This window comes from Saccostrea cucullata, unplaced genomic scaffold (assembly GCF_032062105.1).
Source record: "Saccostrea cucullata isolate Sc308-1 unplaced genomic scaffold, CSIRO_AGI_Scuc_v1 ctg1100, whole genome shotgun sequence".
NCBI lineage: Eukaryota > Metazoa > Mollusca > Bivalvia > Ostreida > Ostreidae > Saccostrea > Saccostrea cuccullata.
Window position 1 is genome coordinate 157,558 of NW_026924578.1, and position 11,115 is coordinate 168,672.

An 11,115-nucleotide genomic window follows, 5' to 3' on the forward strand; every position below is an offset into this window, starting at 1 on the left:
TCTGTTTAAAAGGTGTATGTGGGAAATTCTTCACCAACAGACATGAGCAGGTCTAGAGATACGTCATTTGGTTCAAATCCAAGGATGGATCCCCGCACAACTGATGTTGGTTGTTCTTTTACCAAATTAGAAAGATAGAAAATAATTTGAAAGAATGCTCTTGATATGTTTATATGTAACATCTCAGATAATATTCAATGCAAGAAATATAGATATTTACAGAACAAATTGTTAATATAACTATTTTTAAAAATTTTTGAAACTATTTTTTTTTTAATGTTTTCATTTGGACATCATTTCCTTTAACATTTACAGTTCTAGTCATCTCTTCCTGGAAAAAAAGATTTTTTTTGATAACTTTAAAAAATTATCTCTTCTGAGCCAAAGGCTCAAAGAGCTTATGCTATAGCCATTTACGTTAACTTTTTAGAATATGGGCCATAACTCAAGAACCCCTAGGCCAATCAGTGTTAAATATGCCACAGGGTATCCTTGGCCCTACGGCTACCCTTTATACTAAAATAAGGGTTGGGACCCTTAAACAAGGGGAGATAATCAGGAAAACAAGACCAATAGTACTGGTTGCTAAAAATCTTCTGCTCCAGAACCACTAGGCAGATTTTCAGTATTGTGGCGAGGTCCGAGTTGACGTCTTCTCGGTTGATTTTTCTTGGATACGGCACCATGAATACAAACACATTGTTCCAAGTAGAAAATAAGATAAGCTGCGTCATATTTTCTCTCTTGTCTTAGCTTAAAGAAATTTCCGTCACTGAGGCAGGACGATTACTTTGGCCAATTGGTAAATGATACTTGTTTATTTTAGCATATTTTAATTAATGATAAAAAAAATGATTCATAATCAATGTGAGTTAGTTACTCAATGCACTAGAAGTTAATTCCACTTTCTTTTATATGAGTTCATGTAGAGGAAGAGTTTTCAAACCTGGTTTACTTCCTTAATTCCCTAGCTTTTCCAAGTTTAAGCCATAACACTGGCTTTAACCAACAAAAGGCCGACAGGCCTTAGAGGTCACCTGAGTATCATGCAGCAACTTTCATACAATTAAATTGGGATCGTGATTTAAACCATAGGCCATGACATTCACAATTTGGAAAGGGGCAACAATATGCTTTGCATATTTATACATTTACCATGCTTACTATAGTTACTTAATGCATGTATTTTCATTATATCATCAATATGGTCTAGTGGGGAATTGACCATGAAGAGATGACCATACAGGATTATCAAAGACTGAATAAGAAAGTTGCAGAAGTGTCTGTCCAACCAGTTGGTTTGACTTTTCTACCATTATGCCCATTTATTGGAACATCTGGGATGACAGAATCCTGGACAAGAGTATGCCAGAGGGTTGTCAGGAAGGTGTCCTGGAGATCAAGTGTCCGAATTCTCCTGATGGTGAAGTCATTGTCAATAAGGAAGTCCATAACCTGTACGATCAGCAAGATATTATGGAAATGCAGATTGGGAGAGCAACATAAATCCGTAAACTAAAGTATTATATGCTCAGGTACAAGGGGGGATGACCGTCTTCGGTTTACCATGTTTTTACTTTGTTTTATGGACGGCTGCTACTGAAAGCAATGTGTACATAGAAAGGATTCATTTTGACTCCATTTACGTCTCTATTATTATTACCAAACTTCAGGAATTCTATGGGAAACAATAATCAATCTTGAAGACGTTTAATAAGTGGCCCATAGACCTGAACAAAATTTATCCATTTACATGTAAAATTAATTTTTTTTTCATGTGGACTGCAAATATTTCTACTGGACCTATCTGATTAAATATAAATAAAAAATTATATTTCAGTTCCAAAATCTTCTAATCTGTGATTTGACTATAATAAAATGCATTCAATACCGTTCAGGGTAGCTCAGTCGGAAGAGCGCTCGCTCCGTGATCGGGAGGTCTTGAGTACATATCTTGGCTGCGACTGACCTAGTCGATAAAATGCGCTCGGCACTTTGAAGTGGAAGATGTGGGTCCTTCAGATGAGACATTTAAAATCGAGACCCTGTGTCAGCGTCAGGCGTTGGCACGATCAAGATCCCTCACACTTCCATGGCCCTGAGTGGCGAGTATAGGTCAAAATTTGAAGCCCTTCACCGACATGCAGTGACATCTCCATATGAATGAAAAATTCTCGGGAGGCCAATATTATTATTCGGAGCTGCGAGAGGACAAACAAACATTATTTTTAAGATGATCTTGTGTACATTATTTTTCAAACTTTGTCCGATTTCTTCATTATCTCGATATTGCGTTCAGGTGCCCTATTATAAATATTTATTGTAGGCTGTAGCAGATGACAGTTAAATTAAGACACAGTGTTGATCTTATCTCAAGAATCTAAATTGTTCAACTATTTTTGAAGCAAATTGTAGTATAACAAGAAGTTCTAACGGGCTCCATATTGAAGGTCCCGAAGGGTCCAAATTCTTTTGCCATGATAAAAAAAAATTGGAGGAGAAGGAATACTTTAATACTGGACAAATCATTACCCAGTCCATTTTGCATGATGAACCAGGATTCAACACTTTAAATAAGCATTTATGCAATTCGATGCTTGGAGGTGATTCTGAAGACTTGCATTCATTTGCATCTGTTGCCACCTTGCTGAGTAATACCCCTGAAACAGCTACCCACCATTTCAGTGCTGTATCTTTTGTCAGGGTCCTTTAACATGTCTTCCGGTGTATATATTTGTCTCGCGGAAGCCTTCGACCGCAGATAATTGTGCAGAACACAAGATACTAAAACAAAAATCTTTAATTTGTTAGGATCAAATGATAGTGCACGGCTTTTGGAAAATACCGAAGCGACTAGACATAATTCCAAATGCATTTTCCACAATTCGTCTTGCCCTGGACAGTCTGTAGTTAAATACATGTTTTTCGAAGTCTAATTGTCTTTTGGTGAATGGTTTCATAAGATAAGGTTTAAGGTGAAAGACTCCATCACCTACAATGACAAATGGTACCTCTAAATGACGCTTAGGAAGTGGGCGCGGAGGCGGTAAATTTAAATTGCCACTTTTCATCATTTCTGTTAAGGTAGACCTAGATAGAATGCCAATGTCATTGGCTTTTCCATTAGTCCCAACGTCAACGTATAAAAATTTGTAATCAGCATCAACTAATGCGAAAAGAATAATACTGAACTGATTTTTATAATAAAAGTAGGTGAACCACTCCCTGTTGGACACTTAATCAAAACATGTTTTCCGTCAATAGCTCCGATGCTATTGGGAAGTTCCATTGATCATGAAAACTATTCGCAATAGTCTTCCACTCTTGTGTTTCGGGAATCTGAAATAGGAAAACATTTATACATGTACATATAAACATATGTTTCTTATCTAGAATTGCAGTTCGGTGGAGAAAGATGATGAAGAATCCAATGAAATATGTGGCTCAGATGAGGGAAAGGGCAGAAAGAGAAAAGCTACAGGACCTATGGCGGTGATGTCGGAAGTCGTATATATTCTTAACAAAATCAAGAACAGAAACACAGCTACGGCTCCAGTGAGCATTGTCACAGAAAATAAAAAAGACCATTTTTTTGCTACGTATTTGGCAAATGAGCTAGAGAAAATAAAATCAAAGAGCCTAATAAACGAGGTGAACATCAAATTGCAGCGCACCAGATTTTGAGCTCAAATCAATGACGATGTTGCCCAGAGTCAATCCCAAAGTGAAACTATCGAATGTGACCCTCCAAAATGTCATTAAACAGAGGATATTACATTGGAATTCATGTGTTTATGATGCAGAAACACCAGCCAATACTTCCAATTACTTTTAATAGTGTTTGAATGGTGTTTTCTTCGCTTTTTGCCATATATACGACAATAAAAAAATTAATGCAACATTTCATAGGGAAATAAAGCTTATTACCTTCTAGTAATTTTCTCTTAAAGCGTCATATATTGCATTGCACGTTTCTGGTATTATCTTAAGAGACTGTAGATACTGGTATGCGATACTCGAATGAGTGGTAACTATCACCTGAAAAAAATATAAGTAAAGTGTTTGAAAGTTGTTTGATGTATGTGTAGTGTATTTGGGGGTATTTTTTATTGGTAATTGGGGTCGGGCTCGGGAACCTGTTGATCTCTCTCTTCCCGCGTTTCCGCCAAGCTGGGTACAGGCCATGATTGTCAGAGCTCCTTGATTTTGTAATATATCCAATCAATTGTTTATAATCATTATATTATTTTTATCCAAAGTGATTAGATTGTCTTTATACAATTAGGAAATCACTTTATTGGCGTCGCCGGTAGGATTTCTGACGGTCTTACGAGACCGAAGCGGCGCTCAGGGGACGCCGCGCGGTCAGGCCACGTGGAGTTAATTATGTTTTAATTTTACGACGGCGGATAAGAATCAGGTGTAAGAAATGAAAATTGCAAAATATGTATTTATGTGAATTGGATTTTCTGTTGCAACTGATTTGTGATGTTTCTGTGTACAAAGTCATGCTGTAATTAGTTCAATCAAAAAATTAGTCTCTTGTCTGTCAATTTCAATTCGGAGTTATGAGTGAGAAGAAAAAGTTATTTGGTCAGGTTAAGAGTCCCGAGTGCATGAGTGGCATGGGTGTCCTGGGGGGCAAGGTAGCTAGCCCGGGTGGTTTGGCATGGGCCCAGGGGCATAATGCAAATGCACGGGGTGGCTCTCAACCAGGTTGGGCAGACCACATATCTGGGTTAACTCCGTTTAGACCACCAGTATTTGGTACTCCGGGCAGTAGAAGGGGTGAAAATTATACTGTGGTTGGGGAGGTAGACATGTCCCTTACTCTGCAGACTAATGATAGGCAGGATAAGAATACAGCCACTGACATTGGGACAGCTGGGGGTGGACAACATCAGAGCTCGGGGGTTACTCCGAGCAATGATCAGGTCCTGGCATGGTTAAAGGGAATTCAGACCCAATTAGCCCAACTGACCCAGATCCTGGTAGGGAAGTCAGGGGGTAACCACTCCCTAGAATCTAATGTAGGGGAGAAAAACGGGAACACTGCAGTGAGTAGGCACAATGTAACCTCATTGAGTAGCCCCACAGGGAACCCCGGGTCGTGTGGTTTGACTTGTGTAACTAGTGTACCCAGCAGCACCCAGGTTACATGTACAAGCACTAGTGTAGTCTTCTCACATGGGGGTCAACCTGAGCAGGAAAATAAAAGGGGACAGTGTAGAGTCACATTTTCTGGTGGGTATAATGGTAACCCAGTCATGGTGTCTCCTGGCCAAAGTGTTGGTCAGGGGAATGGGTCACACACCAGTAAGGGGACAGTGTCCTGGGGGGAGCCCCTGTATAGTTTTCAAGGTCCATTAACTCCGGTTAGGTCGGATTTTGCCACGCCTCGGGAGGCATATGAAAATACAAATAGGGTATCCCCTGGGACCCTGAGTCACTCATGTTACGCATCGGGGCAGATGTGTGTTAGGGGTCAGAAAGGCACAGAGGCTGTGCCAGTTGTCAGTTTGGCGAGTCAATCAATGGAGTTTAGGCCAATAGATAGGGATACTTCATTTGCACCTTCATGCTATAGAGAAAGTACTTCTTCAGGAACCCCTATAACATCCTTGGAATCATCTCACGGTGATTCCTCAAGGTTTGACCGTAATATCCCGGCTGAGGCTAAGAGTCTGAAGTACACTGGTGACCTTGAGTGGGGTCTGTTCTATGCAAAATTTAGAACGTTAGCTCGCTATTATAGGTGGGATGATGATGATAGTCTGTTGGCTCTCAGTGTCTCCGTAGAGGGACCAGCACTGAAGTATTTCTACCTGCTCTCCTCACGGGGTGAGCATATGACTTTTCAGGAGATAGCATCTAGATTCGAGCAACGGTTCGGAAAGGGTGCATTGCAGGCCGCGTCGCAAGTGGAGTTTAACTCCATGACTCAAGGGACTGATGAGAGTCTAGAGCAGTGGGGTGACAGGGTCATGGAAACCGCGCAACGTGCTCTAGGGGCAAGAGTCCCGGGACAAGTGCTCCAGGAGCAAGCAGTCCTGCGGTTTGCGATGGGCTGCCTGGATGTGCGCGGAGGCCGACGGCTGATAGACAGCCCCCCTGTTAATTTGGATGAGGCTGTGAGGCGAGTCAAGACTTACCAGCTCAGCCGTCAGGCCCTTACTCCTCAACACAGAGTAGTGCGCTCTGTCTCGTTAGGCAGTACACCCACAGGCGTGGAGAAAAAGTCTCCCCCACAAGCTCCATGTAAGGGGTCCTGGAAGACCAGAAATTGGAAGCCACAGATGGAAAATTCTGGTGTCAAGTCAGGAGGTAGGCATGACCAAAGGGACCTCCAAGGCAGGAGACAGGATTTCCCCTGGCAACGCAAGCAAAAGCGCCGGAGAGGTTGTTGCTCTAAATGCCATCGGCCTGGGCATTTTTCGACGTGAGTGCCCAGAACGACTTATGGGGAGTGGTAAGAACATGTCGGAGCTTCCGATCAGACCCCAGGCCTTGGTAGGCCAGGGGCAAAAGAGGCGCAAAGCACCAAAGTGTAAAGGTGCGGGTCTTGGGGAAATGACTGCACCAGATTAAGGAGAAGGTTCGTGCTCCTTGCTCATTGAGCGGGGCTAATCAGACGACTCATATACAGTTATCTTTCAGTTGATGTTCTTGTCCAGATGTCAGATGTTCTGTGTCCAGGGAGGATCCATGCTGGCGTGTTCGCCAATACCGCCAGTAGCCGATGGTAGTAGGAAGAACTCTGGAGAACTGTTTCTGTAGAGCCAATCGTGATCATAATTTGGACAGTTAATGTTTAAAAGATGTTTTGTGAATATTTTATCATGTAATTAGCTTGTGTATTGTACATCACAGGAGGTTAATTATCATTTTTGGTGCAAAGATGTTATGTGATTATATTTATGTTGTAAATGGCCTCCACTTTGTCGGAATTGGGACATTCCTCCACAAAATGGGGGGGAATGTAGTGTATTTGGGGGTATTTTTAATTGGTAATTGCAATTGGGGTCGGGCTCGGGAACCTGTTGATCTTTCTCTTCCCGCGTTTCCGCCAAGCTGGGTACAGGCCATGATTGTCAGAGCTCCTTGATTTTGTAATATATCGAATCAATTGTTTATAGTCATTATATTATTTTTATCCAAAGTGATTTGATTGTCTTTATACAATTAGGAAATCACTTTATATGTTATATATAGCATATATTCAGTATGCATGCAGGCACTTAGCAGCCCCCCCCCCCCCCCACCATTACTTTTACTTTAGGAAATGTACATTGAAAGACTGTTTGTGATATAAGAAAAAATTTGTATAAAAAGTTGGTACTGAAAGAAGTTGGTATTGAGAAAAATTTGGCCTCTACCCACGAAGTAGGATTTTTGACTTTGGGAGATTTTTCTTCTTTTTACATGCTTGTAAACTTTTTTTTCAGGTAGATAAATAAAATTCTCTGTCAGCCCCCCCCCCTTTCAATACGATAAGTACTACGTGGCTGCATGCATGTATAAAAGCTCATTATTTAAGCTATGAATCTTTTTCGTAATACCAGTAGGCAAACTATATATGCAATTCGTTTTACCAGTGGCCAAAAAACGCAGGGTCAAAGCGAGTCTCTCTGCAGGAGAATTTGCATTTCTCATAAGGGTATCTCTCCTCTGTATCAGTGGCGAGACACCCTGGAGAAGCTCGTTAAAAGTAGTTATATCCATTCGTAGAAAATCTTCAAAGACGACGTTATCTTCATTCCTAAGCTCTGCAATGAGTGCATGGTATGCACCCAGGTTGTCCCTCCTCCCAATCCACCGCATTACCCAAGGTCTTCCCCTTCTTTGTTAGTTCAAATATAATGTAGACATGATTATGACGATACAAATTACAATAACACATTGTTCCTCTTCCCCTGTTTCCATGTCGATTAAATAGAACCTTATGAGGGCGTTTTATTTGTTTGCATAACAAAGAATTGAATATAAACCTGTTTTACCGTGTGCATAGGTACGTAACATATTACAAAAGTTGTATACGACTGCTATTACCGTGTAAACCGGCCTTTATGGAATGGGTACATGGGAAATAGTTTCCTCCCTCGGGGAACCATAAATTTGCCATTTCCCATGTACCCATTCTATAACTGTATTCTATTTGACTATATATACTTCATACCAATACAATATTATAAAATACCACTGAATTTTCTTATAATTATACAGATTTTGCTAGTTTGAAAGTGTATGATCTTTATGTCTTTGTTTGGATGTATTATATAAACATTATGCAAAATGCTTTACTTGTAATGGAGCTTAGTAAGGGCCCCATTCATAGAAGCTGCCAGCTTATTAGTTCATAAACAATAAAATTGTTGGGATCTGGGTTGTCATGATTTGAGCGGGAAAATATTTTGAAAGAAGAATTTTCTTTCGAATGAGGATGGAGACAGAATAACGTACTGTGGTTTCATCAATGTTCGTTGAGCACCATCGTGGATTTCGTTGTTGAGCAGATCCACAAATTCAAATGTTCATTGAATTACGAAATATGACATACATTTGTATAGGCAATGCTTTTGTCCACGAAATTACATATCCTCGAAAATGTCTGTTTTAGAAAATCCACGAAAATTGATGCCGACGAAAATTGATGAAACCACAGTAATCATCTACGGTATCTTAACTTTTGGTTGTAGCGACTATAAAACTATCATCACCGATTCTACCATTTGCAGTATACAAACATAGGATTTTTCAGACTTCAAGTCGTTTTTTTCCATAATTGTCAATACGTTTGCCGTTTGAATACCTCTGTATTTGAATACCGATTTCATGTAAGAAATTCATACTGTTAGTGAAAGAAATAATAGCAGATTATCTAGAATAGTGTCATTTACAATAATGTAGTCTGTTCTTTAAGAGGCCCTGCTGAGGATTGAAGTCTCCAAGTCGGCAAACTTGTATTTTTTATCAACAGTTTCTAACTTTTTAATAATTTCTTCGAACATTTCAATATATCTATATTATAATAAAAGTGCTATTTTCTTAAAGAACATTATTATAACATTATTATAAGAAAATTATAAACAAACCTAAATAAATTGTCAAGTTGTTTTCAACAGAGAATAAGTAAATGCGCTGACTAGATGTAAATTGTATTAAATACCTCAATGTTTCGTCAAAGTTCAATATGTCCAAAAAATTATTTTTACAATAGCTCCAAAACTATTTGAGGTATAAGGTTAAAACTTTTACAGTTATATTGCATTGATAAACAGATAGAAAAGACGTCACCTTGCTAGCAAGTTTTGTGTACGAAAACTTTAAATTGCTTTTTTAAACCTCAGTTAAAAGAGTCCTTAGTAGTAAGGGGTAAGTTCATATTATATAAATATTGCATGAAGTTGAGAGTAACATTAACAATTTCCGACCCAAGTACTAATTTCAAAGCACATGATTTGACAAGGAATAATTTGTCCAAGTTTTATAAGTTATCATGTCGAGATAAGTATTGCATCATTTTATTCGCATTGAGATATGTATCTTTTCACAAGATATAAATCGTCCCATCCCTACTTTTAATTAATTCAAGCTTAAAGAAGGGATTTTTTGTTCCTTATGTTTTAAAACATATTATAAACTAGTGCTAATTGTAACGGGGACCGTTACAGATGTTCCCCAAACGCTCCCCATGTCCCTTATCGTGCCTTATTCCTCTAAGACCTTTTATAAATATGCTAAGTATCCCGGGATTTCATTTAAGAATATAAAGTTACAATGATATCAACTATCAACGATATATTGTTTAACGTTTTGCATGCGCGCACACGTACATGTACATGCATATGCAAGATGATTATGGCATGTTGATAAGCGATTAACATATCTTTCTATCCCGCGAATCAAAGAAAAAAATACATATATATTTACCATTTATCAAGCATATGTCATATTTTTAATATATCGATTCACATTTTATTTCTATACTTATTTTAACCTCGGGCTCAAAGTTGGTTTTATTCCGAACACAAGGCAGGGTTAAAGTCGACTAAGGGTATCAAGCCAATACCTAACCAATCAAAATGAACTTATTCAATAGTAGTTCCATACATGGAAAAGGGATTTTCCTTTCTGTTCAGAATTTTTTTAAATATTTCCTCTCAGGCCATTTTGACAACTCTGATACCTGTGCCTGGTAAATTTTATATACTTTGTAAATAAATATATAAAGGTTTTTTGACCGGAACTATTCATTTTTTCCAATGCATAGGGGGCTACTCTCTGGGTTTTACAAGAGATGTTTAAGAAGACATTCGTGTCAGCTAATGTGACCAATATTGCTTAACACCTTCTTATTAGCTCACCTGAGCCGAAGGCTCAAGTGAGCTTTTCTGATCAAAATTTGTCCGTTGTCTGTCGTTGTCGTTGTAGTCGTTGTTGTCGTCGTCGTCGTAAACTTTTCACATTTTCATCTTCTCAAGAACCACTGGGCCATTTTCAGCCAAACTTGCTTCAAAGTATCCTTGGGTAAAGGGGATTCAAGTTTGTTCAAATGAAGGGCCACGCCCTTTTCCAAGGGGAGATAATCATGAATTTGTTAAAAATAAATGGCATTTTAAAAAAATCTTCTTCTCCAGAACCGCTGGGCTAGGAAAGATGAAACTCATGTGGAATCATCCTCAGGTAGTGTAGATTCAAGTTTGTTCAAATCATGACCCCCAGGGCAAGGGTGGGGCCAAAAAGGCCGACCTAAGTTTTATATGGGAATATATAGGAAAAATCTTTAAAAATCTTCTTCTCAGGAACCAGTGGGCCAGGAAGGATGAAATTCATGTGGAATCATCCTCAGGTAGTGTAGATTCAAGTTTGTTGAAATCATAACCCCCGGGGCAAGGGTAGGGTCAAAATGGCTGACCCAAGTTTTACATAGGAATATAATGGAAAAATCTTTAAAAATCTTCTTCTCCAGAACCAGTGGGCCAGGAAAGATGAAACTCATGTGGAATCATCCTCAGGTAGTGTAGATTCAAGTTTGTTCAAATCATGACCCCCGGGGCAAGGGTGGGGTCAAAATGGCCGACCCTAGTTTAACATAGGAATATAATGGAAAAATCT